This window comes from Ranitomeya imitator, chromosome 5, assembly GCF_032444005.1.
Source record: "Ranitomeya imitator isolate aRanImi1 chromosome 5, aRanImi1.pri, whole genome shotgun sequence".
NCBI lineage: Eukaryota > Metazoa > Chordata > Amphibia > Anura > Dendrobatidae > Ranitomeya > Ranitomeya imitator.
Genome location: NC_091286.1, coordinates 57903467 through 57927432, shown reverse-complemented (window position 1 = coordinate 57927432; position 23966 = coordinate 57903467). Strand labels below are relative to the sequence as shown.

The following is a 23966-nucleotide window of genomic DNA, read 5'->3' as shown; positions in this document are numbered from 1 at the left end:
ATTACACAAGAAGGAAAACACACAGCAAGTCAGCAGGATCTAGGAGCAACATGGCAGATGTGACAACCTACATGGTGAGCTGCAGCATGTGCTACATGTTCACAGATCGACCAGAAGAAGAATCCAATTTCACCTGTCAGAAGTGTAGACTAGTGGCCCTTTTAGAAGAAAAGGTGCGGGGTCTGGAAGAAAGAATAGCAACTTTGAAACTCATCAAAGAGAATGAAGACTTTCTATACAGAACAGAAGCATCTCTACTGGTCACAGAAGGTGCAAAAAGTGTCAGAGAACCTCCAAAAGCAGATGAGTGGAAGCATGTGACCAAAAGAAGCAAGAAGACCATGGAGAAATCACCAACCACACAACTGAAGAACCGATATCAAATCTTTGTAGAGGATGAAGATGGCACACCTAAGAATGAAGCAATACCAGCAAGCAAAAAAGAAAAGGGCACACAGCAACAAGTGACAGCAAAAAGTACAGCCAAGAAGCAACGAAGAGTGGTGGTGGTGGGAGACTCACTACTGAGAGGCACAGAAGCAGCCATCTGCAGACTGGACATAACTGCAAGAGAAGTATGCTGCCTTCCAGGTGCGATGATCAAGGATGTGACCGATAGGATACCAAAGCTCTTCAGCTCCAAGGACGTCCACCCATTTCTTCTGATACATGTTGGCACCAATGACACGGCAAGGAAGGACCTACCGACAATCCTGAAGGACTTTGAAGAGTTGGGGAAGAAAGTAAAGGAACTGGATGCACAGGTAGTTTTTTCTTCTATCCTTCCAGTAGATGGGCATGGCACCAGGAGATGGAACAGGATCCTTGATGCAAACAACTGGCTAAGACGATGGTGCAGACAACAAGGATTTGGATTCCTGGACCACGGTGTGAATTACTGGTATGATGGACTCCTCGCCAGAGACGGACTACACCTCAACAAACCTGGGAAACACACATTCGCCAGAAGACTCGCTACACTCATCAGGAGGGCGTTAAACTAGAAGAAGAGGGGACGGGAAGAAAAACATTAGACTCGTACAAAGACGACCCAGGAAAACATACTCAGAAGGGAGGTAAGAGCATTTCTAAAACAATCCACAGTGAGGAGATTGGAACAAAACAAAATCCTCTAAACTGCATGCTCGCAAACGCCAGAAGCCTGACAAACAAGATGGAAGAACTAGAAGCAGAAATATCTACAGGTAACTTTGACATAGTGGGAATAACCGAGACATGGTTAGATGAAAGCTATGACTGGGCAGTTAACTTACAGGGTTACAGTCTGTTTAGAAAGGATCGTAAAAATCGGAGAGGAGGAGGGGTTTGTCTCTATGTAAAGTCTTGTCTAAAGTCCACTTTAAGGGAGGATATTAGCGAAGGGAATGAAGATGTCGAGTCCATATGGGTTGAAATTCATGGAGGGAAAAATGGTAACAAAATTCTCATTGGGGTCTGTTACAAACCCCCAAATATAACAGAAAGCATGGAAAGTCTACTTCTAAAGCAGATAGATGAAGCTGCAACCCATAATGAGGTCCTGGTTATGGGGGACTTTAACTACCCGGATATTAACTGGGAAACAGAAACCTGTGAAACCCATAAAGGCAACAGGTTTCTGCTAATAACCAAGAAAAATTATCTTTCACAATTGGTGCAGAATCCAACCAGAGGAGCAGCACTTTTAGACCTAATACTATCTAATAGACCTGACAGAATAACAAATCTGCAGGTAGTTGGGCATTTAGGAAATAGCGACCACAATATTGTGCAGTTTCACCTGTCTTTCACTAGGGGGACTTGTCAGGGAGTCACAAAAACATTGAACTTCAGGAAGGCAAAGTTTGAACAGCTTAGAGATGCCCTTAATCTGGTAGACTGGGACAATATCCTCAGAAATGAGAATACAGATAATAAATGGGAAATGTTTAAGAACATCCTAAATAGGCAGTGTAAGCGGTTTATACCTTGTGGGAATAAAAGGACTAGAAATAGGAAAAACCCAATGTGGCTAAACAAAGAAGTAAGACAGGCAATTAACAGTAAAAAGAAAGCATTTGCACTACTAAAGCAGGATGGCACCATTGAAGCTCTAAAAAACTATAGGGAGAAAAATACTTTATCTAAAAAACTAATTAAAGCTGCCAAAAAGGAAACAGAGAAGCACATTGCTAAGGAGAGTAAAACTAATCCCAAACTGTTCTTCAACTATATCAATAGTAAAAGAATAAAAACTGAAAATGTAGGCCCCTTAAAAAATAGTGAGGAAAGAATGGTTGTAGATGACGAGGAAAAAGCTAACATATTAAACACCTTCTTCTCCACGGTATTCACGGTGAAAAATGAAATGCTAGGTGAAATCCCAAGAAACAATGAAAACCCTATATTAAGGGTCACCAATCTAACCCAAGAAGAGGTGCGAAACCGGCTAAATAAGATTAAAATAGATAAATCTCCGGGTCCGGATGGCATACACCCACGAGTACTAAGAGAACTAAGTAATGTAATAGATAAACCATTATTTCTTATTTTTAGTGACTCTATAGCGACAGGGTCTGTTCCGCAGGACTGGCGCATAGCAAATGTGGTGCCAATATTCAAAAAGGGCTCTAAAAGTGAACCTGGAAATTATAGGCCAGTAAGTCTAACCTCTATTGTTGGTAAAATATTTGAAGGGTTTCTGAGGGATGTTATTCTGGATTATCTCAATGAGAATAACTGTTTAACTCCATATCAGCATGGGTTTATGAGAAATCGCTCCTGTCAAACCAATCTAATCAGTTTTTATGAAGAGGTAAGCTATAGACTGGACCACGGTGAGTCATTGGACGTGGTATATCTCGATTTTTCCAAAGCGTTTGATACCGTGCCGCACAAGAGGTTGGTACACAAAATGAGAATGCTTGGTCTGGGGGAAAACGTGTGTAAATGGGTTAGTAACTGGCTTAGTGATAGAAAGCAGAGGGTGGTTATAAATGGTATAGTCTCTAACTGGGTCGCTGTGACCAGTGGGGTACCGCAGGGGTCAGTATTGGGACCTGTTCTCTTCAACATATTCATTAATGATCTGGTAGAAGGTTTACACAGTAAAATATCGATATTTGCAGATGATACAAAACTATGTAAAGCAGTTAATACAAGAGAAGATAGTATTCTGCTACAGATGGATCTGGATAAGTTGGAAACTTGGGCTGAAAGGTGGCAGATGAGGTTTAACAATGATAAATGTAAGGTTATACACATGGGAAGAGGGAATCAATATCACCATTACACACTGAACGGGAAACCACTGGGTAAATCTGACAGGGAGAAGGACTTGGGGATCCTAGTTAATGATAAACTTACCTGGAGCAGCCAGTGCCAGGCAGCAGCTGCCAAGGCAAACAGGATCATGGGGTGCATTAAAAGAGGTCTGGATACACATGATGAGAGCATTATACTGCCTCTGTACAAATCCCTAGTTAGACCGCACATGGAGTACTGTGTCCAGTTTTGGGCACCGGTGCTCAGGAAGGATATAATGGAACTAGAGAGAGTACAAAGGAGGGCAACAAAATTAATAAAGGGGATGGGAGAACTACAATACCCAGATAGATTAGCGAAATTAGGATTATTTAGTCTAGAAAAAAGACGACTGAGGGGCGATCTAATAACCATGTATAAGTATATAAGGGGACAATACAAATATCTCGCTGAGGATCTGTTTATACCAAGGAAGGTGACGGGCACAAGGGGGCATTCTTTGCGTCTGGAGGAGAGAAGGTTTTTCCACCAACATAGAAGAGGATTCTTTACTGTTAGGGCAGTGAGAATCTGGAATTGCTTGCCTGAGGAGGTGGTGATGGCGAACTCAGTCGAGGGGTTCAAGAGAGGCCTGGATGTCTTCCTGGAGCAGAACAATATTGTATCATACAATTATTAGGTTCTGTAAAAGGACGTAGATCTGGGGATTTATTATGACGGAATATAGGCTGAACTGGATGGACAAATGTCTTTTTTCGGCCTTACTAACTATGTTACTATGTTACTATGTTACACCTTGGGGAGGCAGACACCGTTAGTAGGCCCTACCAAAGTTGTACCCCCAATGCAGTTTTAAAATTCCTAGAGGCTGAAAACAAGACTATTGACGCTCAGCTTTTTTCAAAGGAACACAGCTGAATTGAGTGGCGCAGACAGACACAGGTAGTAGGACTTAACCCAAAAATGTGGCTCACTGCAGCTTAAAAAAGTTACAGGGGTACACAAGCAGCAGTGCTCTGGGCAGTGGAGGACAATTTCAATAGTGGACCGCAGACAGACTTTGTACGCCTACTATTAAAAAAAGGATGCTCTATGCAATTAAAAATAGGTTCCAGGGGTCCACGGGCAGCAGTGGTGTGGTCAGTGGAGGCCTAGTGGAAGGAGTGACCGCAGACAGGCATCGAAGGCCTAAAATAATAACACATGGCTGTAGGCAATTTTAAATTGGTTCCAGGGGTACACGGGCAGCAGTGGCCTGGTCAGTGTAGTAGTAGTAGAAAGAACGGACCGCAGACAGGCATCGAAGGCCTAAAATAAAAAAATTGGGCTGGCTGTAGGCAATTTTAAATTGGTTCCAGGGGTACACGGGCAGCAGTGGTGTGGTCAGTGGAGGCCTAGTGGAAGGAGTGACCGCAGACAGGCATCGAAGGCCTAAAATAGTAACACATGGCTGTAGGCAATTTTAAATTGGTTCCAGGGGTACACGGGCAGCAGTGGCCTGGTCAGTGTAGTAGTAGTAGAAAGAACGGACCGCAGACAGGCATCGAAGGCCTAAAATAAAAAAATTGGGCTGGCTGTAGGCAATTTTAAATTGGTTCCAGGGGTACACGGGCAGCAGTGGTGTGGTCAGTGGAGGCCTAGTGGAAGGAGTGACCGCAGACAGGCATCGAAGGCCTAAAATAAAAAAATTGGGCAGGCTGTAGGCAATTTTAAATTGGTTCCAGGGGTACACGGGCAGCAGTGGTGTGGTCAGTGGAGGCATATTGTAAGGAGTGACCGCAGACAGGCATCGAAGGCCTAAAATAATAACACATGGCTGTACGCAATTTTAAATTGGTTCCAGGGGTACACGGGCAGCAGTGGTGTGGTCAGTGGAGGCCTAGTGGAAGGAGTGACCGCAGACAGGCTTCGAAGGCCTAACATAACAAAAATGTCAATACAATGGTATTGTCAGTGGCAGGCATTGAAGGATGTCAGCGCATAGACTAAACATTGGTGGAGCTGTGAGATAATTTTGCAAGTGGTAGAGCACTGTTTGAGCTGGGGGAGGGGGGGGAACTGTCTTGTGGCCGGCGGTACAGGCCCAGGGCCCCTCATATTACAACGGTGTGTCTGACGTTGGGTGCGCACCACCACCGCCAGAGACACTTTATTGTACTAGGAGGGACCCAGTGGCAGTGCCGTCGACCAAAAGCGGGCACACCCACCTCTTCAGACAAACAGCACTCTCACGGGTGCTGTCGCCAAGTGTCGATACCACGGCCCCGTGTGGGGAGTTTGGCCATTTAGTGAGGTGTAAACATGTCGTATGCTGGACAATCAGGTGCAGAAAATTACGAGATTGGAAAAGGCATTCAGAATAGTCCACAGGCAAGACCTTTTCATAGGAAAGCTAGGTGTCGGCCGGGCAAGGTGGGGCAAAAGATTTCGAAATCCAGTTGTGGTTCATTTTAATGAAGGTTAGATCATCTACATTTTGGGTAGCCAGACGAGTCCTTTTTTCTGTTAGTATTGAACCTGCAGCACTGAATACTCTTTCTGATAGGACACTAGCTGCCGGGCAAGCAAGCTCCTGCAATGCATATTCTGCCAATTCTGGCCAGGTGTCTAATTTTGATGCCCAGTAATCAAATGGGAATGACGGTTGAGGGAGAACATCGATAAGGGATGAAAAATAGTTTGAAACCATACTGGACAAATGTTGTCTCCTGTCACTTTGAATTGATGCTGCAGTACCTGTCCTGTCTGCGGTCATAGCAAAATCACTCCACAACCTGGTCAGAAAACCCCTCTGGCCAACGCCACTTCTGATTTCTGCCCCTCTAACTCCTCTGGTCTGCTGGCCCCTGCAGCTCGTGTGAGAACGATCACGGGCGCTGTGTGCAGGGAATGCCAGAAGCAAACGGTCAACAAGAGTTGATTGTTTGGTTGCTAATATTAGTTCCAAGTTCTCATGTGGCATTATATTTTGCAATTTGCCTTTATAGCGAGGATCAAGGAGGCAGGCCAACCAGTAATCGTCATCGTTCATCATTTTAGTTATGCGTGTGTCCCTTTTGAGGATACGTAAGGCATAATCCGCCATGTGGGCCAAAGTTCCAGTTCTCAAATCTGCGGTTGTGCTTGGTTGAGGGGCAGTTTCAGGCAAATCCACGTCACTTGTGTCCCTCCGAAAACCAGAACCCGGCCTTGCCGCGCCACCAATTTCCAGTGGCCCCGGAAAAGCTTCCTCATTAAAAATATAATCATCCCCATCATCCTCCTCGTCCTCTTCGCCCGCTAACTCGTCCTGTACACTGCCCTGGCCAGACAATGGCTGACTGTCATCAAGGCTTTCCTCTTCCTCAGCTGCAGACGCCTGATCCTTTATGTGCGTCAAACTTTGCATCAGCAGACGCATTAGGGGGATGCTCATGCTCATTATGGCGTTGTCTGCACTAACCAGCCGTGTGCATTCCTCAAAACACTGAAGGACTTGACACATGTCTTGAATCTTCGACCACTGCACACCTGACAACTCCATGTCTGCCATCCTACTGCCTGCCCGTGTATGTGTATCCTCCCACAAAAACATAACAGCCCGCCTCTGTTCGCACAGTCTCTGAAGCATGTGCAATGTTGAGTTCCACCTTGTTGCAACGTCTATGATTAGGCGATGCTGGGGAAGGTTCAAAGAACGCTGATAGGTCTGCATACGGCTGGAGTGTACGGGCGAACGGCGGATATGTGAGCAAAGTCCACGCACTTTGAGGAGCAGGTCGGATAACCCCGGATAACATTTCAGGAAGCACTGCACCACCAGGTTTAAGGTGTGAGCCAGGCAAGGAATGTGTTTCAGTTGGGAAAGGGAGATGGCAGCCATGAAATTCCTTCCGTTATCACTCACTACCTTGCCTGCCTCAAGATCTACAGTGCCCAGCCACGACTGCGTTTCTTTCTGCAAGAACTCGGACAGAACTTCAGCGGTGTGTCTGTTGTCGCCCAAACACTTCATAGCCAATACAGCCTGCTGACGTTTGCCAGTAGCTGCCCCATAATGGGAGACCTGGTGTGCAACAGTGGCAGCTGCGGATGGAGTGGTTATGCGACTGCGGTCTGTGGACGAGCTCTCGCTTCTGCAGGAGGACGAAGAGGAGGAGGAGGGGGTGCGAACGGCTACAGCCAACTGTTTCCTAGACCGTGGGCTAGGCAGAACTGTCCCAAACTTGCTGTCCCCTGTGGACCCTGCATCCACAACATTCACCCAGTGTGCCGTGATGGACACGTAACGTCCCTGGCCATGCCTACTGGTCCATGCATCTGTTGTCAGGTGCACCTTTGTGCTCACAGATTGCCTGAGTGCATGGACGATGCGCTCTTTAACATGCTGGTGGAGGGCTGGGATGGCTTTTCTGGAAAAAAAGTGTCGACTGGGTAGCTCGTAGCGTGGTACAGCGTAGTCCATCAGGGCTTTGAAAGCTTCGCTTTCAACTAACCGGTAGGGCATCATCTCTAACGAGATTAGTCTAGCTATGTGGGCGTTCAAACCCTGTGTACGCGGATGCGAGGCCAAGTACTTCCTTTTTCTAACCATAGTCTCATGTAGGGTGAGCTGGACTGGAGAGCTGGAGATCGTGGAACTAGCGGGGGTGCCGGTGGACATGGCAGACTGAGAGACGGTGGGAGATGGTATTGTTGCCGCCGGTTCCCTAGATGCAGTGTTTCCTACTACGAAACTGGTGATTCCCTGACCCTGACTGCTTTGGCCTGGCAAAGAAACCTGCACAGATACTGCAGGTGGTGCGGAAAATGGTGGCCCTACACTGCCGGAAGGGATGTTGCGTTGCTGACTAGCTTCATTGGCCGAGGGTGCTACAACCTTAAGGGACGTTTGGTAGTTAGTCCAGGCTTGCAAATGCATGGTGGTTAAATGTCTATGCATGCAACTTGTATTGAGACTTTTCAGATTCTGTCCTCTGCTTAAGGTAGTTGAACATTTTTGACAGATGACTTTGCGCTGATCAATTGGATGTTGTTTAAAAAAATGCCAGACTGCACTCTTTCTAGCATCGGATACCTTTTCAGGCATTGCAGACTGAGCTTTAACCGGATGGCCACGCTGTCCTCCAACAGGTTTTGGCTTTGCCACGCGTTTTGGGCAAGATACGGGCCCGGCAGATGGAACCTGTTGCGATGTTGATGCCTGCTGCGGCCCCTCCTCCTCCGCTTCAGAACTGCTGCCGCCTGCACCGTTCCCCCAATGGCTGCCAATCGGGGTCAAGAACTGGGTCATCTATTACCTCTTCTTGTAGCTCGTGTGCAACTTCGTCTGTGTCACCGTGTCCGTCGGTGGTATAGCGTTCGTGATGGGGCAACATAGTCTCATCAGGGTCTGATTCTTGATCATTACCCTGCGAGGGCAATGTTGTGGTCTGAGTCAAAGGACCAGCATAGTAGTCTGGCTGTGGCTGTGCATCAGTGCACTCCATGTCAGATTCAACTTGTAATGGGCAGGGACTGTTAACTGCTTCACTTTCTAAGCCAGGGACGGTATGTGTAAAGAGCTCCATGGAGTAACCCGTTGTGTCGCCTGCTGCATTCTTCTCTGTTGTTGTTTTTGCTGAAGAGGACAAGGAAGCGACTTGTCCCTGACAGTGAACATCCACTAACGACGCGCTGCTTTGACATTTACCAGTTTCACGAGAGGAGGCAAAAGAGCTAGAGGCTGAGTCAGCAAGATAAGCCAAAACTTGCTCTTGCTGCTCCGGCTTTAAAAGCGGTTTTCCTACTCCCAGAAAAGGGAGCGTTCGAGGCCTTGTGTAGCCAGACGACGAACCTGGCTCCACAGCTCCAGACTTAGGTGCAATATTTTTTTTCCTACGACCAGCTGATGCTCCACCACTACCACTACCCTCATTACCAGCTGACAATGAACGCCCCCGGCCACGACCTCTTCCACCAGACTTCCTCATTGTTTTAAAAACGTAAACAAACTAACGGTATTTGTTGCTGTCACACAACTTACACGGTGAGCTATAACTTCAGTATGATTTAGCTACCCCTTTACAGGTGAGTGAGACCACAACGAAAATCAGGCACAATGTTACACACTCTGTTGTTGGTGGCAACAAATGAGAGAGATGCCACACACGCAGGACTGTCACTGAAGCACAAATGTAAATATTAATCTCCCACTGATTTGATTTTTTTTTTTTTTTCAGAGAGACTTTAGGAAAAAAAAATAATAGAATAAAATGATTTTTTCAGGAAGAATTTAGAAACCAAATAAAATAAAATGATTTTTTCAGGGAGAATTTAGAAAACAAATAAAACAAAAAAAGGCTTTCTATGGCCCACTGAGTGAGAGATGACGCACACAGGAGTCAGGAGTGGCACACAAGCCCAGAGGCCAATATTTATCTCCCACTGATTGATGTAGTGATTTTTTCAGGTAGATTTTGGAACCCAAATCAAGCTAAAAAAAATAATAGGCTTTCTATGGCCCACAATTGGAGAGAGAGAGAGAGAGAGATGGCACACCCAGGAGTCAAGACTGGCACACAAGCAGAAAGGGCAATATTAATCTCCCACTGATTTGATTTTTTTTTTTTTTCAGGTAGACTTTAGGAAAAAAAAATAATAGAATAAAATGATTTTTTCAGGAAGAATTTAGAAACCAAATCAACCAAAAACATAAATAGGCTTTCTATGGCCCACTATTTGTGAGAGAGAGATGGCACGCTTAGGACTGGCACACAAGCCCAAAGGCCAATATTAATCTCCCATTTTTTATTTTTTTTTCAGGGAAAATTTATAAACCCAATAAAAAAATAAATAAATAGGCTTTCTATGGCCCACTATCTGAGAGAGAGAGATGGCACGCTTAGGACTGGCACACAAGCCCAAAGGCCAATATTAATCTCCCTTTTTTTTTTTTCAGGGAGAATTTATAAAACCAAAAAAAAAATAAATAAATAGGCTTTCTATGGCCCACTATTTGTGAGAGAGATGGCACGCTCAGGACTGGCACACAAGCCCAGAGGCCAATATTAATCTCCCACTTTTTTTTTTTTTGTTCCAGGGAAAATTTATAAACCCAATAAAAAAAATTATAAATAGGCTTTCTATGGCCCACTATCTGAGAGAGAGAGATGGCACGCTTAGGACTGGCACACAAGCCCAAAGGCCAATATTAATCTCCCACTGATTGATTTATTGATTTTTTCAGGTAGAATTTAGAACCCAAATCAAGCAAAAAAAAAAAAAAAAAAAAAGGGCTTTCTATGGCCCACTGAGTGAGTGATGATGCACACAGGAGTCAGGAGTGGCACACAAGCCCTGAGGCCAATATTTTTCTCCCACTGATTGATGTAGTGATTTTTTCAGGTAGATTTTAGAACCCAAATCAAGCAAAAAAATAAATAGGCTTTCTATGGCCCACTGACTGAGAGATGGCACACACAGGAGTCAAGAGTGGCACACAAGCCCTGAGGCCAATATTTTTCTCCCACTGATTGATGTAGTGATTTTTTCAGGTAGATTTTATAACCCAAATCAAGCAAAAAAATAAATAGGCTTTCTATGGCCCACTGAGTGAGAGATGGCACACACAGGGATGGCACTCTAGCAGAAATGTCAATCTTAATCTCCCACAAAAAAAAAACAAAAAAACAGGGAGTGTCCAACAATTACTATCTCCCTGCAGTAATCTCAGCCAGGTATGGCAGGCAGCAATAAGGAGTGGACTGATGCACAAATTAAATAAAAAGTGTGGACAAACAAAAAAGATAGCTGTGCAGAAAGGAAGGAACAAGAGGATTTGTGCTTTGAAAAAAGCAGTTGGTTTGCACAGCGGCGTACACACAGCAATGCAGCTATCAGGGAGCCTTCTAGGGCAGCCCAATGAGCTACAGCGCTGAGGAAAAAAAAAATGTAGCTTCCACTGTCCCTGCACACCGAAGGTGGTGTTGGGCAGTGGAAATCGCTACAGCACAAGCGGTTTGGTGGTTCTTGGACCCTGCCTAACGCTATCCCTGCTTCTGACGAAGCGGCAGCAACCTCTCCCTAAGCTCAGATCAGCAGCAGTAACATGGCGGTCGGCGGGAACGCCCCTTTATAGCCCCTGTGACGCCGCAGACAGCAAGCCAATCACTGCAATGCCCTTCTCTAAGATGGTGGGGACCAGGACCTATGTCATCACGCTGCCCACACTCTGCGTTTACCTTCATTGGCTGAGAAATGGCGCTTTTCGCGTCATTGAAACGCGACTTTGGTGCGAAAGTCGCGTACCGCATGGCCGACCCCGCACAGGGGTCGGATCGGGTTTCATGAAACCCGACTTTGCCAAAAGTCGGCGACTTTTGAAAATGAACGACCCGTTTCGCTCAACCCTAGTTATAACTCTGGAACGCTTCATCTGATCCCACTGATTCTGAGACTGTTTTTTCGTGACATATTGTACTTCATGTTAGTGGTAAAATGTATTCGATATGACTTGCGTTTATTTATGAAAAAAATATTTGGCAAAAATATAGAAAACTTTTAATTTTTGTGCCCTTACATCAGAGTTACCGTATTTTCCGGGGTATAAGACAACTTTTTAACCCCTAAAAATTGGCCCAAAAGTCGGGGGTCGTCTTATACGCCGGGTACGGGTGCACGGAGCGATCCTGGATGTTCCCAGGGTCTGGAGGAGAGGAGACTCTCCTTCAGGCCCTGGGATCCATATTCATGTAAAAAATAAAGAATAAAAATAAAAAATATGGATATACTCACCCCTCCGACGGACCCTGGCTCTCAGCGCTGCAAGCGTCTGCCTATGTTCCTAAGAATGCAGTGAGTGAAGGACCTTCGATGACGTCGCGATCACGTGAGCGGTCAGGTGACCGTGACGTCATCGAAGGTCCTTCACTCACTGCATTCTTAGGAACGGAGGCAGACGCTAGCAGCGCTGAGAGCCAGGGTCCGTCGGAGGGGTGAGTATATCCATATTTTTTATTTTTATTCTTTATTTTTTACATGAATATGGATCCCAGGGCCTGAAGGAGAGAGAGTCTCCTCTCCTCCAGACCCTGGGAACCATACGCCGTATAAGATGACTGGGCGTATAAGATGACCCCCATCTTATACGGCGGGCATATCCCAAACTCCATATTTTATATGGAAAAGTTGGGGGTCGTCTTTTACGCCCAGTCGTCTTATACACCAGAAAATACGGTATATCGCACAAAATAGTTAATAAAGAACATTTCCCACATGTCAACTTTACATCAGCGCAATTTTGGAAACAATTTTTTTTTTTTTGTTAGGACGTTATAAGGGTTAAAAAGTTGACCAGCGATTCCTCAGTTTTCCCAAAAATTTACAAAACCATTTTTTTTTCTTAGGGACCACCTCACATTTGGGGGGGGGGGGGGGGGTCAATATAACAGAAAATACCCAAAAGTGACACCATTCTGAAAACTGAACCCATCAAGGTGCGCAAAACCACATTCAACAAGCTTATTAACCCTTCACGAGAACTGAATGTGGAAGAAAAAATGAATTAACATTTTACTTTTTCCACAAAAAAATTACTTTGGAACCAAACTTTTTTATTTTCACAAGGGTATCAGGAGAAAATAGACCACATTTCTTGTGCAGTTTCTCCTGAGTACGCCAATACCCCGTATGTGGGGGAAATCCACTGTTTGGGCGCATGGCAGGGCTCAGAAGGGAGGGCGCACCATTTGACTTTTTGAACGCAAAATTGGCTGGAATCGATGGCGGGCGCCATGTTACGTTTGGAGAACCCCCCCAATTCTAACGCCAACCTCAACACAGCCCTAACCCCAACACACCCCTAACCCGAATCCCAACCCTTACCATAACCCTATCCCTAGCTCCAACCCTAACTCTAATGGAAAAATTGGAAAATACTTTTTTTTATTTTCGTATTTTAGCTAACTAAGGGGGTGGGGTTGATTTCCAATTTTTTTTTTTATTTTGATCACTGTGATAGACCCTAACACAGTAATCAAAATGAACAAATAGGAGAAATCTATCCTTGCCGGGTCCCGCAGAACTCAGAGGGTGCACTGCACATGCGCCCACCATTTTCTTCCTAGAAGAAGATGCTAAGGGCCGGGGGACAGCACCGGAGGATGCAGGAGGTACCGGGGGAGCTTGGTGGACTCCATTTCACACTGCTCGCCTTTACTTTAGACACTCGTGTCCGCTGTGTTGAATGGCGAGAACGTCCTATAAGAGCGGTAGATTACAGCACTGCTCCACTTTCAGTGTGTATGAGCCCAATATGGCCGACCACGGCAGCTGTCAGTCACTGACCACATGGCTCGCAGCCTGGTTGAAGCTGTGTGAGGGGCATACCAGCCTGACCCCAGAAAACTATGCATGGCATGAGCTCCATGATAATGGGAAGTCACATATTTAGAATTAGCAGTCCTATTACTGTAGTATTGGCGTGCTAGGAATAATGGTCACCTCATACAGGTCCTTCTCAAAAAATTAGCATATAGTGTTAAATTTCATTATTTACCATAATGTAATGATTACAATTAAACTTTCATATATTATAGATTCATTATCCACCAACTGAAATTTGTCAGGTCTTTTATTGTTTTAATACTGATGATTTTGGCATACAACTCCTGATAACCCAAAAAACCTGTCTCAATAAATTAGCATATCAAGAAAAGGTTCTCTAAACGACCTATTACCCTAATCTTCTGAATCAACTTATTAACTCTAAACACATGCAAAAGATACCTGAGGCTTTTATAAACTCCCTGCCTGGTTCATTACTCAAAACCCCCATCATGGCTAAGACTAGCGACCTGACAGATGTCAAGAAGGCCATCATTGACACCCTCAAGCAAGAGGGTAAGACCCAGAAAGAAATTTCTCAACAAATAGGCTGTTCCCAGAGTGCTGTATCAAGGCACCTCAATGGTAAGTCTGTTGGAAGGAAACAATGTGGCAGAAAACGCTGTACAACGAGAAGAGGAGACCGGACCCTGAGGAAGATTGTGGAGAAGGACCGATTCCAGACCTTGGGGAACCTGAGGAAGCAGTGGACTGAGTCTGGTGTGGAAACATCCAGAGCCACCGTGCACAGGCGTGTGCAGGAAATGGGCTACAGGTGCCGCATTCCCCAGGTAAAGCAACTTTTGAACCATAAACAGCGGCAGAGGCGCCTGACCTGGGCTACAGAGAAGCAGCACTGGACTGTTGCTAAGTGGTCCCAAGTACTTTTTTCTGATGAAAGCAAATTTTGCATGTCATTCGGAAATCAAGGTGCCAGAGTCTGGAGGAAGACTGGGGAGAAGGAAATGCCAAAATGCCTGAAGTCCAGTGTCAAGTACCCACAGTCAGTGATGGTGTGGGGTGCCATGTCAGCTGCTGGTGTTGGTCCACTGTGTTTCATCAAGGGCAGGGTCAATGCAGCTAGCTATCAGGAGATTTTGGAGCACTTCATGCTTCCATCGGCTGAAATGCTTTATGGAGATGAAGATTTCATTTTTCAGCACGACCTGGCACCTGCTCACAGTGCCAAAACCACTGGTAAATGGTTTACTGACCATGGTATTACTGTGCTCAATTGGCCTGCCAACTCTCCTGACCTGAACCCCATAGAGAATCTGTGGGATATTGTGAAGAGAAAGTTGAGAGACGCAAGACCCAACACTCTGGATGAGCTTAAGGCCGCTATTGAAGCATCCTGGGCCTCCATAACATCTCAGCAGTGTCACAGGCTGATTGCCTCCATGCCACGCCGCATTGAAGCAGTCATTTCTGCCAAAGGATTCCCGACCAAGTATTGAGTGCATAACTGAACATTATTATTTGATGGTTTTTTTGTTTGTTATTAAAAAACACTTTTATTTGATTGGATGGGTGAAATATGCTAATTTATTGAGACAGGTTTTTTGGGTTATCAGGAGTTGTATGCCAAAATCATCAGTATTAAAACAATAAAAGACCTGACAAATTTCAGTTGGTGGATAATGAATCTATAATATATGAAAGTTTAATTGTAATCATTACATTATGGTAAATAATGAAATTTAACACTATATGCTAATTTTTTGAGAAGGACCTGTACTGCACTTTTGTGCTTTCTGAAATATTAAAAGGATCGTTCTGCTAATTTGATATGAATGGAGAAGTGTTGAATGATGGAGATAAATAAAAGAACAGGCATAATGGATTTCAGCATGCCTGATCCTTACATATATGACAACACAGACACCTTGGCTTATATGGGGCATTTATTACACAATTGGCAAATGAGCGTTCGCAAAAGTTCATTCCCGATTATCCACCTGTGAAAACATGACAATGAACAAATAAAAAAAATTGTTTTCAGGAGCACACCGTACGTACGGTGTAGATACGGAATGTGCTACCAATCACAGAATGCTGTATGGGGACCAAATAATTGTATTTGTCATTGTCCTCTACACATCACTGATTGTTGGCCTGTTTGCACTAGGGGTGAACAACTAATCAATTGGATCTCGTTTAAGGTTTTTGCTATTTTATCTGAAGAGAGCATGAGGTAGGCGTTAAAACAACAATGATGTGTCACATGTCCGGCTGTGTGCTATTTACATACACTGATGGTTTTATCACCTGGTGATTATCATTGCTGTGCCTAGCTGGTGCGCGCTTACAAGTCCTACTCCGCCCCCCCCTGTGATAAGCAGCTCACTGTCTATACATTATGCACATGGGCGGGGTTAACTTTGTAAGCTCTGCTGCATTGCTAAATCTAAAAGCTCTGATTGTGTGAGATGTTATGTTTGCTAATGACAGGTGTTATGAAGGCAATCCAGAAACACAGTGTGCTTAGCGATCAGAGCACACACAGTGATCTGCCAAATACCCAAAAATACAAGAACGAGCTCTGAGACGTGGAAACTCTGTAGACTGCACACCTGATCCTATCCTAAACACAACTAATAGCGGCTGTGGATTGCACCTAACAACTACCTAGGCAACTCGGCACAGCCTAAGAAACTAGCTAGCCTGAAGATAGAAAAATAGGCCTGACTTGCCCCAGAGAAATTCCCCAAAGGAAAAGGCAGCCCCCCACATATAATGACTGTGAGTAAGATGAAAAGACAAAACGTAGGGATGAAATAGATTCAGCAAAGTGGGGCCCGATATTCTAGGACAGAGCGAGGACAGTAAAGCGAACTTTGCAGTCTACAAAAAACCCTAAAGCAAAACCACGCAAAGGGGGCAAAAAAAAAACCACCGTGCCGAACTAACGGCACGGCGGTACACCCTTTGCGTCTCAGAGCTTCCAGCAAAACAAAAGACAAGCTGGACAGAAAAAAAGCAACAAAAAAACAAAAAGCACTTAGCTATACAGAGCAGCAGGTCACAGGAACAATCAGGAGAAGCTCAGATCCAACACTGAAACATTGACAAGGAGCAAGGATAGCAGCATCAGGCGGAGTTAAGTAATGAAGCAGCTAACGAGCTCACCAGAACACCTGAGGGAGGAAGCTCAGAAGCTGCAGTACCACTTGTGACCACAGGAGTGAATTCAGCCACAGAATTCACAACAGTGAGAACTGCGGCACCCAGGAGTCTAAGTGATACAACGTTGGATACATGCAGACAGACTAGACAATCTTATACTGCACCAGACTCATCAAAGTGGTTCATGCTGTTTGATAAACCTAATCTGAAGACTGTGTAGCTAAGATCCGATTCATCCAAGGTGTTTTCTCCACTTTTCTGGCCTAAAACACATCGGAATGTTGCAAAATTGTTTGTGCAACTCCAAGTTGTGCATATATTTTGCAACTTTCAGTGTGTTTTCGCCATTCCCAGCCAGTTTTGCCTACTTTTGGGCAACTCTTTTAGTTGGCCTAAATTATGATTAATAGTCTCTGTCTGCAGTGAAATTCCTGCCAGAGGCGCATCCATCTTAATGAATGTGGCGCATCCTGTAGTGCAGAGTTCATCATGACTCCCGCACAAAACACCGGTCTTCATGAAATCGGGTGCTAAGTTTACAAACATATTAGTTGACTTTGTGGCAGAAATGTGTGCCACAATATTGGCTCTTTGTTTCGCATGTTAAGCCACGGCTTTCCGATTATTCAGGGAGCCTACTAGTCATAAAAAGTTTCTAAAAACACATCATAAATATGGTGCAAGTCATGAAAGACAGTGTCTTGGCGTAAATTACGGCAGAATTATGGGGCATTTAGCTTGATAATTGTCCCCCAGTTGGTGATCGAGAACCTAGTGAGGACACCTTCTCCTGGGTACTAACAATACACACGATGCATTGGTGAATATAGAGGGAAGGGGATGTACAGACCACTTGCTCCACTTCTCCGGGGCTTAATGATGCCCTCTGATGTACCCCCATCATTCCGAGAAAGCTGTGAATTTCCTGATCACTCTACAGATCCCTGAAAGCAGATGCTTATCACGTAAACAAAATTAAAATGTCCCCTGCAGGCACCATTACATACAGGCAACACTTGCCTCTAGCAGCAGCGACCAGATTTAGCTCCAATAGCTGCTATTTAACTACTTAAATGGCACCATTAATCTCCAGCGTCGGCATACAAGTGGCACCATCCAGCTGGGCAACCTGTCCTGTTCGGATAACCATTGGTTTTTCCCCATAACACGATCGATCAGTTGCCAAAATAAAAAAAAAAACGGGGGCTGGTTACCAACATCTTTGGCTGGGCTTCATGGATTAGTATTAAATTATATAGTAAAAAAAAATATAGTTCTTACCGATAACGGTATTTCTCTGAGCCCATGACGGCACCACGGAGAGAGGGGATCCGCCCACCAAGGACAGGAAACCTACGGATAAAAAGGCGGTACCACTCTCCTGCATCAGTTGTTTTACATAGAGAACGATGGGAGACTACTAAACATTTGTTAATTTTAACTGTTTATCATAACTAGATACCGCGTGACTTTAAAACTATGAGTAGACTATGGCACTATTTTGATGTGAGCACCCACAAGTGAAGGGAGGGAATGTACGGGTGCCGTCATGGGCTCAGAGAAATACCGTTATCGGTAAGAACTATATTTTTCTCTGATCGCCCATGACGGCACCACGGAGAGAATTGCATAGATAGTACATTCAGGGGGGGACCACCGCCTCCAGAACCCTTTTACCAAAAGTAAGGTCTGAAGAGGAGATTAGGTCCAATCTATAGTGCCTATAGAATGTGGATGGTGAGGACCAGGTAGCAGCTCTACATATCTGGTCAATGGAAGCTCCAGCCTTCTCCGCCCAGGAAGTCGCTACTGCCCTTGTTGAGTGAGCCTTAACCTCCCCGGGAACGGACATCCCACTTGCCGAGTATGAGAGACTGATGGCGTCCGTGATCCATCTTGCTATGGTGGCTTTAGATGCTTTTTTCCCCTTCCGGGGACCCTGAAAACACACAAACAGAGAGGAATCCTCCCTACTCTCTATAGTGACTTCTAGGTAATGTAAGAGACATCTTCTTACATCTAGTGTATGTAGTGTTTGTTCCTCATTTTTAGGATTGGGACAGAAGGAGGGGAGAGATATCTCTTGAGACCTGTGAAATTTTGAAGCCACTTTCAGGAGATATGCTGGGTCTATTTTTAAAATGACCCTATCCTCTAGAAATTGTGTGTAAGGAGGGTTAGCTGAGAGAGCCTGTAAATCGCTCACCCTACGGGCAGAAGTAAGGGCGACTAATAAAGCTGTTTTGAGAGATAGGTTTTTTATTGTAGATTCGTGTAATGGTTCAAATGGAGAACTAGTCAGGGCTTTAAGGACCAAGTTTAAGTCCCATTGAGGAACAACTTTTACTGGAAGAGGCCTTGATCTTCCTGCCGCCCTGATGAATCTAGAGACCCACCTATTTGAGGCTAAATCAAAATTGAATAGGGCTCCCAAAGCCGCCACGTGAACTTTTAGGGTGTTAGTGGCTAAACCCATCTCCAACCCGTTTTGTAGGAACTCTAATATGGAATTAAGGGGAATTTCTTTCCCTATTGTTGCACCTGATGATGACAGAAACTTTTTCCATATCTTGCCATATTGTTTTGTTGTAACCGGCTTCCTACTTTGTAACAGAGTTGAGATTAAGCCCGGAGAGAACCCCCTGCTTTCTAGTAATTTCCTTTCAAGAGCCAAGCTGTCAAGTGCAAGTTCTTGACCTGCGGATGACAGACTGGGCCCTGTGACAACAGATCTTGGAGATCTGGTAATACCCAAGGGTCGGATATTGATAACTTCCTCATCCATGAGAACCAAGGTCTCTTCGGCCAGAACGGGGCAATTAAGATGACCAGCGCCCCGTCCTCCCGAATCTTCCTCAGCACTGCTGGAATCAGAATAAGAGGAGGGAAGGCATAGACTAGATAGTGACCCCAAGATATCAGGAAAGCGTCCACAGCTACTGGGTTCCCCAGGGGAGATAGGGAGCAAAAGGAGGTTACTTTTTTGTTTAGATGACTCGCAAAGAGATCTATTTTGGGAACACCCCATCTTTCTGTGATCTGGGTGAATATCGCCTGATTTAGTTCCCATTACCCCTGTTTTAGACTGGACCGGCTGAGGAAGTCTGCTTTGTAGTTGTCTACTCCCCTTATGTGTAGGCTTGTTAGGGATAAGAGGTTGCTCTCGGCTATTTGCAGGATTGAGTTGGTCACTTCCATTAGATTTTTGGAACGGGTACCCCCCTGGTGATTTAGGTAAGATACTACCACCCGATTGTCCGACATTACTCTTACATGGTGAGAGTGAAGGACCCCCAAGAATTCCTGAAGGGCAAATTTTACTGCAAGGAGCTCCTTCATGTTGGAGGATTTGTTTACTGTAGACAGAGACCAAATGCCCTGGGCTACTAGGTCGCCCAGATGAGCCCCCCACCCTGAGGGGCTTGCGTCCGTAGTCAGGACTTTCGAGATCTGAATTACCCACGGGACTCCCTGGGAAAGATTTTCCTGCGATTTCCACCATGTCAGAGAGTGATTGGTCCGAGGAGATAAGAGTTAACTGCCCGTCTAAATGCCCTCCTAGATGGATTTGCTCCGACAATATCTGCCATTGAAGATCTCTTGAATGTAATTGGGCCCCCTGGACTGCGGGGATGCAAGAGGTCATGGAGCCTAAGAGGGACATGGCCAGACGGAGTGTTATGGAGGGGAGAGATTGGGTTCTCGATACTAAACTTTTTAGTTTTTGTATCTTGTTCTCCGGGAGCCAACATTCCATCTTTTTGGAGTCTAGAGTGAGACCCAGGTACTCCTGGACCTGAGAAGGCATTAGTCTGGATTTTCCTATGTTTATTAGCCAACTCAATTCCTTCAAAGAATGCATCACTATTGCCAGTTGATCCTCGCAATGTTGCGGGGAGGAGCCTATCACCAAGAAATCGTCCAGATATGGAACGATTAGGGTATTTTCTTCCCTGAGGTGAGCCATTACCTCTGCTATCAGCTTTGTGAAAACCCTCGGGGCTATGGCAAGACCAAATTGGAAGTGATTTAGGACTCCCCTGATGTGAACTGCCATCCTGAGGAATCTCTGGTGATCCTTGTGTATTGGGACGTGATAATATGCGTCCTTTAGGTCCAGGACCACCATGAAGCATTGGGGAAACAACATCTTGATAGATGATTTTATCGTTTCCATCTTGAATGCTTGAACCTCCAGGTAATCGTTTAATTTCTTTAGATTTATAATGGTCCTGAAGGAACCGTCTGGTTTCTTCCTCAGGAATAGAGGGGAATAGTACCCTTGCCCTTTTCTTGTGGGGGAACCTCCAGGAGTACTCCCTTTTTTACTAACCCGATGACCTCGTTTTCCAGTGCCAGCTGTTCTTCTGATCTTATAGAGGTCATCGTAAAAGAGGGACGGGGGCATCTTTTGAATGTCAGCCTCAGACCTGATTCTATAATGTTCAGAATCCATTGACTGGAGGTAATCTTTTTCCAGGCTGGGAGAAAGAGAGATAATCTCCCTCCCACCTGGGGTGAACCTTCATTGAGAAGGTTTCTTGTTATCGCTGGGGTTTTTGTTAAAGATGAACCCCTTGTTTTTGTTCCTCTTATCCTCCCACTTTCCCTGGCCTCTCCCAGGGTTCTTGCGGAAAAACCTCTTGTTCCGAAAGGGCTTCCGGTAAGAGGGGAGACCTAGAGAGGGAAAGGACTTTTTCTTGTCCCCTGCTTTTTCCAAGATGTCGTCTAATGTGGAACCGAACGAAAACTCTCCTTCGCAGGGGATAGTACAGTTTTGTTTTTGTTTGCAGATCGCCAGGCCAATTCTTAAGCCAGAGGGCACGCCTGGCCGCATTAGCAAACACTGCTGACCTGGCAGCTAATCTGATAGAGTCTGCCGAGGCGTCAGCCAGAAAAGCCGCAGCTCCCCTTATTACAGGTAATGTCTTCAGCATCGAGTCTCGGGAAGTTTTCCCCTTTAATTGACCCTCTAGTTGATTTAACCAGATCATTAGGGAGCGGGATGTGCAAGCTGCTGCCACTGCCGGTTTCAGGCCTCCTCCCGCTGACTCCCAAGAGCCCTTGAGGAAGGCGTCCGCCTTCTTGTCCATAGGGTCTTTTAGGACCCCCATGTCCTCAAACGGGAGAGCGAATTTCTTTGATGCTTTAGCTATTGCTACATCTAATTTGGGGGCTTTTTCCCAAAAGGAGCAGGATTCATCCTCGAAGGGGTATTTCCTTTTTGGAGTTAGGAGAGTCTTTTTCATGGGTTTTTTCCATTCCTTCTTAATTAACGCTGCAATTGCTTCATTAAGCGGGAAAGCTCTTCTCTTTTTTTGTTCTAAGCCCCCAAACATGATGTCTTGTGCTGACTTTTTAGGGTGGGAGTCTACTACTCCCATAGTACTCCTCACTGCCTTTATGAGGCCATCGGTGTCCTCTAGCGGGAAACAATTGTGACCTCCTGAGGAAGAAGTGGATGATGAAGATGAGGAGGAGGAGTCCGAGGATACTGAACTCTCACTATCGCTGTCAGATTTAGAGACTGGGGACGGGGACCTGTGTCTGGTCCTTCTCCGTTTTTTTCCCCTTTTAAGGGATCTAAAGGTGTCTCCCACCTGCTCTTTAATCAGGTTTTTAAGATCTGTTGCAAACCCGGGCAGGCTTTCGGATACAGTCTGCTGTATGCAGGAATTACATAGCTGCTTCTCCCATGCGGGTGGAAGATCCTCTTTACAGATGGCACAGATTTTGTGCTTTGTTTTACCTACGCTTTTCCTCCCTTAAAAGAGACAAATAATAATCTTACTGTCTCTAACTTTCACGAAGATCAACTTACCACCTCCAGGACCCATAAATACCGGTTGGGGATTCTCTGCCTCTGGCTTTTTCCCCGACGCCGTGCTGGACTCCTTGCTGTGTTGAGACCTTTGGCGTTCTTTGCTGGTGTCCTGGTGACCTTTCTGCTGTCGCCTTTTTAGCTGCTGCTGCTGCTGCGGCGATGCTATAGGTGGAGGTGATTCAGGCAAGGGAGATGCCGGGTCGCTCATACTGCTGCTGGTCTGCTGTCACTGCCAATAACGCTGCGCTGATGCTGCGACAACTAGTGGCTCCTAAGGCTCTTGCCGATATACTGCAGAGCCACTGGGAGGAAGTAAATTCTCCCTTTTAAAGCTCCCGCCGCTTTTTTTTTTTTTCTTCTCGGCGCCTGCGCAGTAGCGCTCAGCCGACGGCGAGGAGCGTTGCACGCCGGCGCCTGCGCAGACGCTTCTGCGGCGCCTTTGGAACGCCCAAGCGTCAGATCGGCGTCGCCTGCGCAGTGGCGTCCAGACGACGGCGAGGAGCGCCGACGCCTGCGCAGTCGGGTTTCAGCGGCGCCTGCGCAGATCCAAGCCCCAGCGTCTCGCGAGACCAGCGTAACTCCGGGCATGCGCCGGACTCTCAAGATGGCCGCCCGGAGTGCAGATATGGCGCTGCTGACCGGCACCCCCGGTCCTATGCAGACCCTACCGCGCGGCTCTGCATGCCCGATGGCAGTGCAGTGTGCAGGCTGACGCGTACTAGGGGAGGGCCGCGCCGCACCTCCCGCAACCACAGAGGGACCCCCCTGGATGTTGCAGCTGCTGCATCTTACCTGGGGAGGTGACCGCGAACTCCTTGTCACCTCCCCCACTCACCCTAGAGGCCCACTAGCCCCCAGCGGTGGTGCTTCGGGTCACCACCCCAGCCGAGGCAGAGGGACCCCAGCTGCCTGAGTCGGACTGGTTGGCCCCGGAATTCCAACGTTGAACCGGTAAGTCCGTAGGTCTCCCATCAAGGACAGGAAACCAACTGATGCAGGAGAGTGGTACCGCCTTTTTATCCGTAGGTTTCCTGTCCTTGGTGGGCGGATCCCCTCTCTCCGTGGTGCCGTCATGGGCGATCAGAGAAAAATCATGATGAAGTATAGTATAGGCGATCAAACAATCTCCGGCTCAAGCTCATATGGCGACTTAAATAATAGATTAAAACAAAATGGTTTTTAAACATTTTAAACTTTTAATCAACCCCCCAATTTCCCTGTGTAAAAATTAAAGAAATATAAAAAGACATATTTGGCATTTCCGAGTTTTTAAAACTTCGATTAAAATATTATTTAACCCACTCACGACAGAAACATAAACTGAATCGCCCAAAATGCCTTTTTTTTTTCCTTCAGTTGCCAGACTTCTTGCCATAAATGCAACAAAAAGCGACCAAAACATACTATCAATGCCAACATGGTACCAATA

At 45.8% G+C, this 23966-nt stretch overlaps 1 protein-coding gene across 2 annotated transcripts in view; it reads right to left on the bottom strand.

Moving 5' to 3' along the window:
* Positions 1-23966, bottom strand: part of CEP68 (centrosomal protein 68) — a 56719-nt gene that overhangs the window by 18157 nt on the left and 14596 nt on the right. The window lies entirely within an intron of this gene.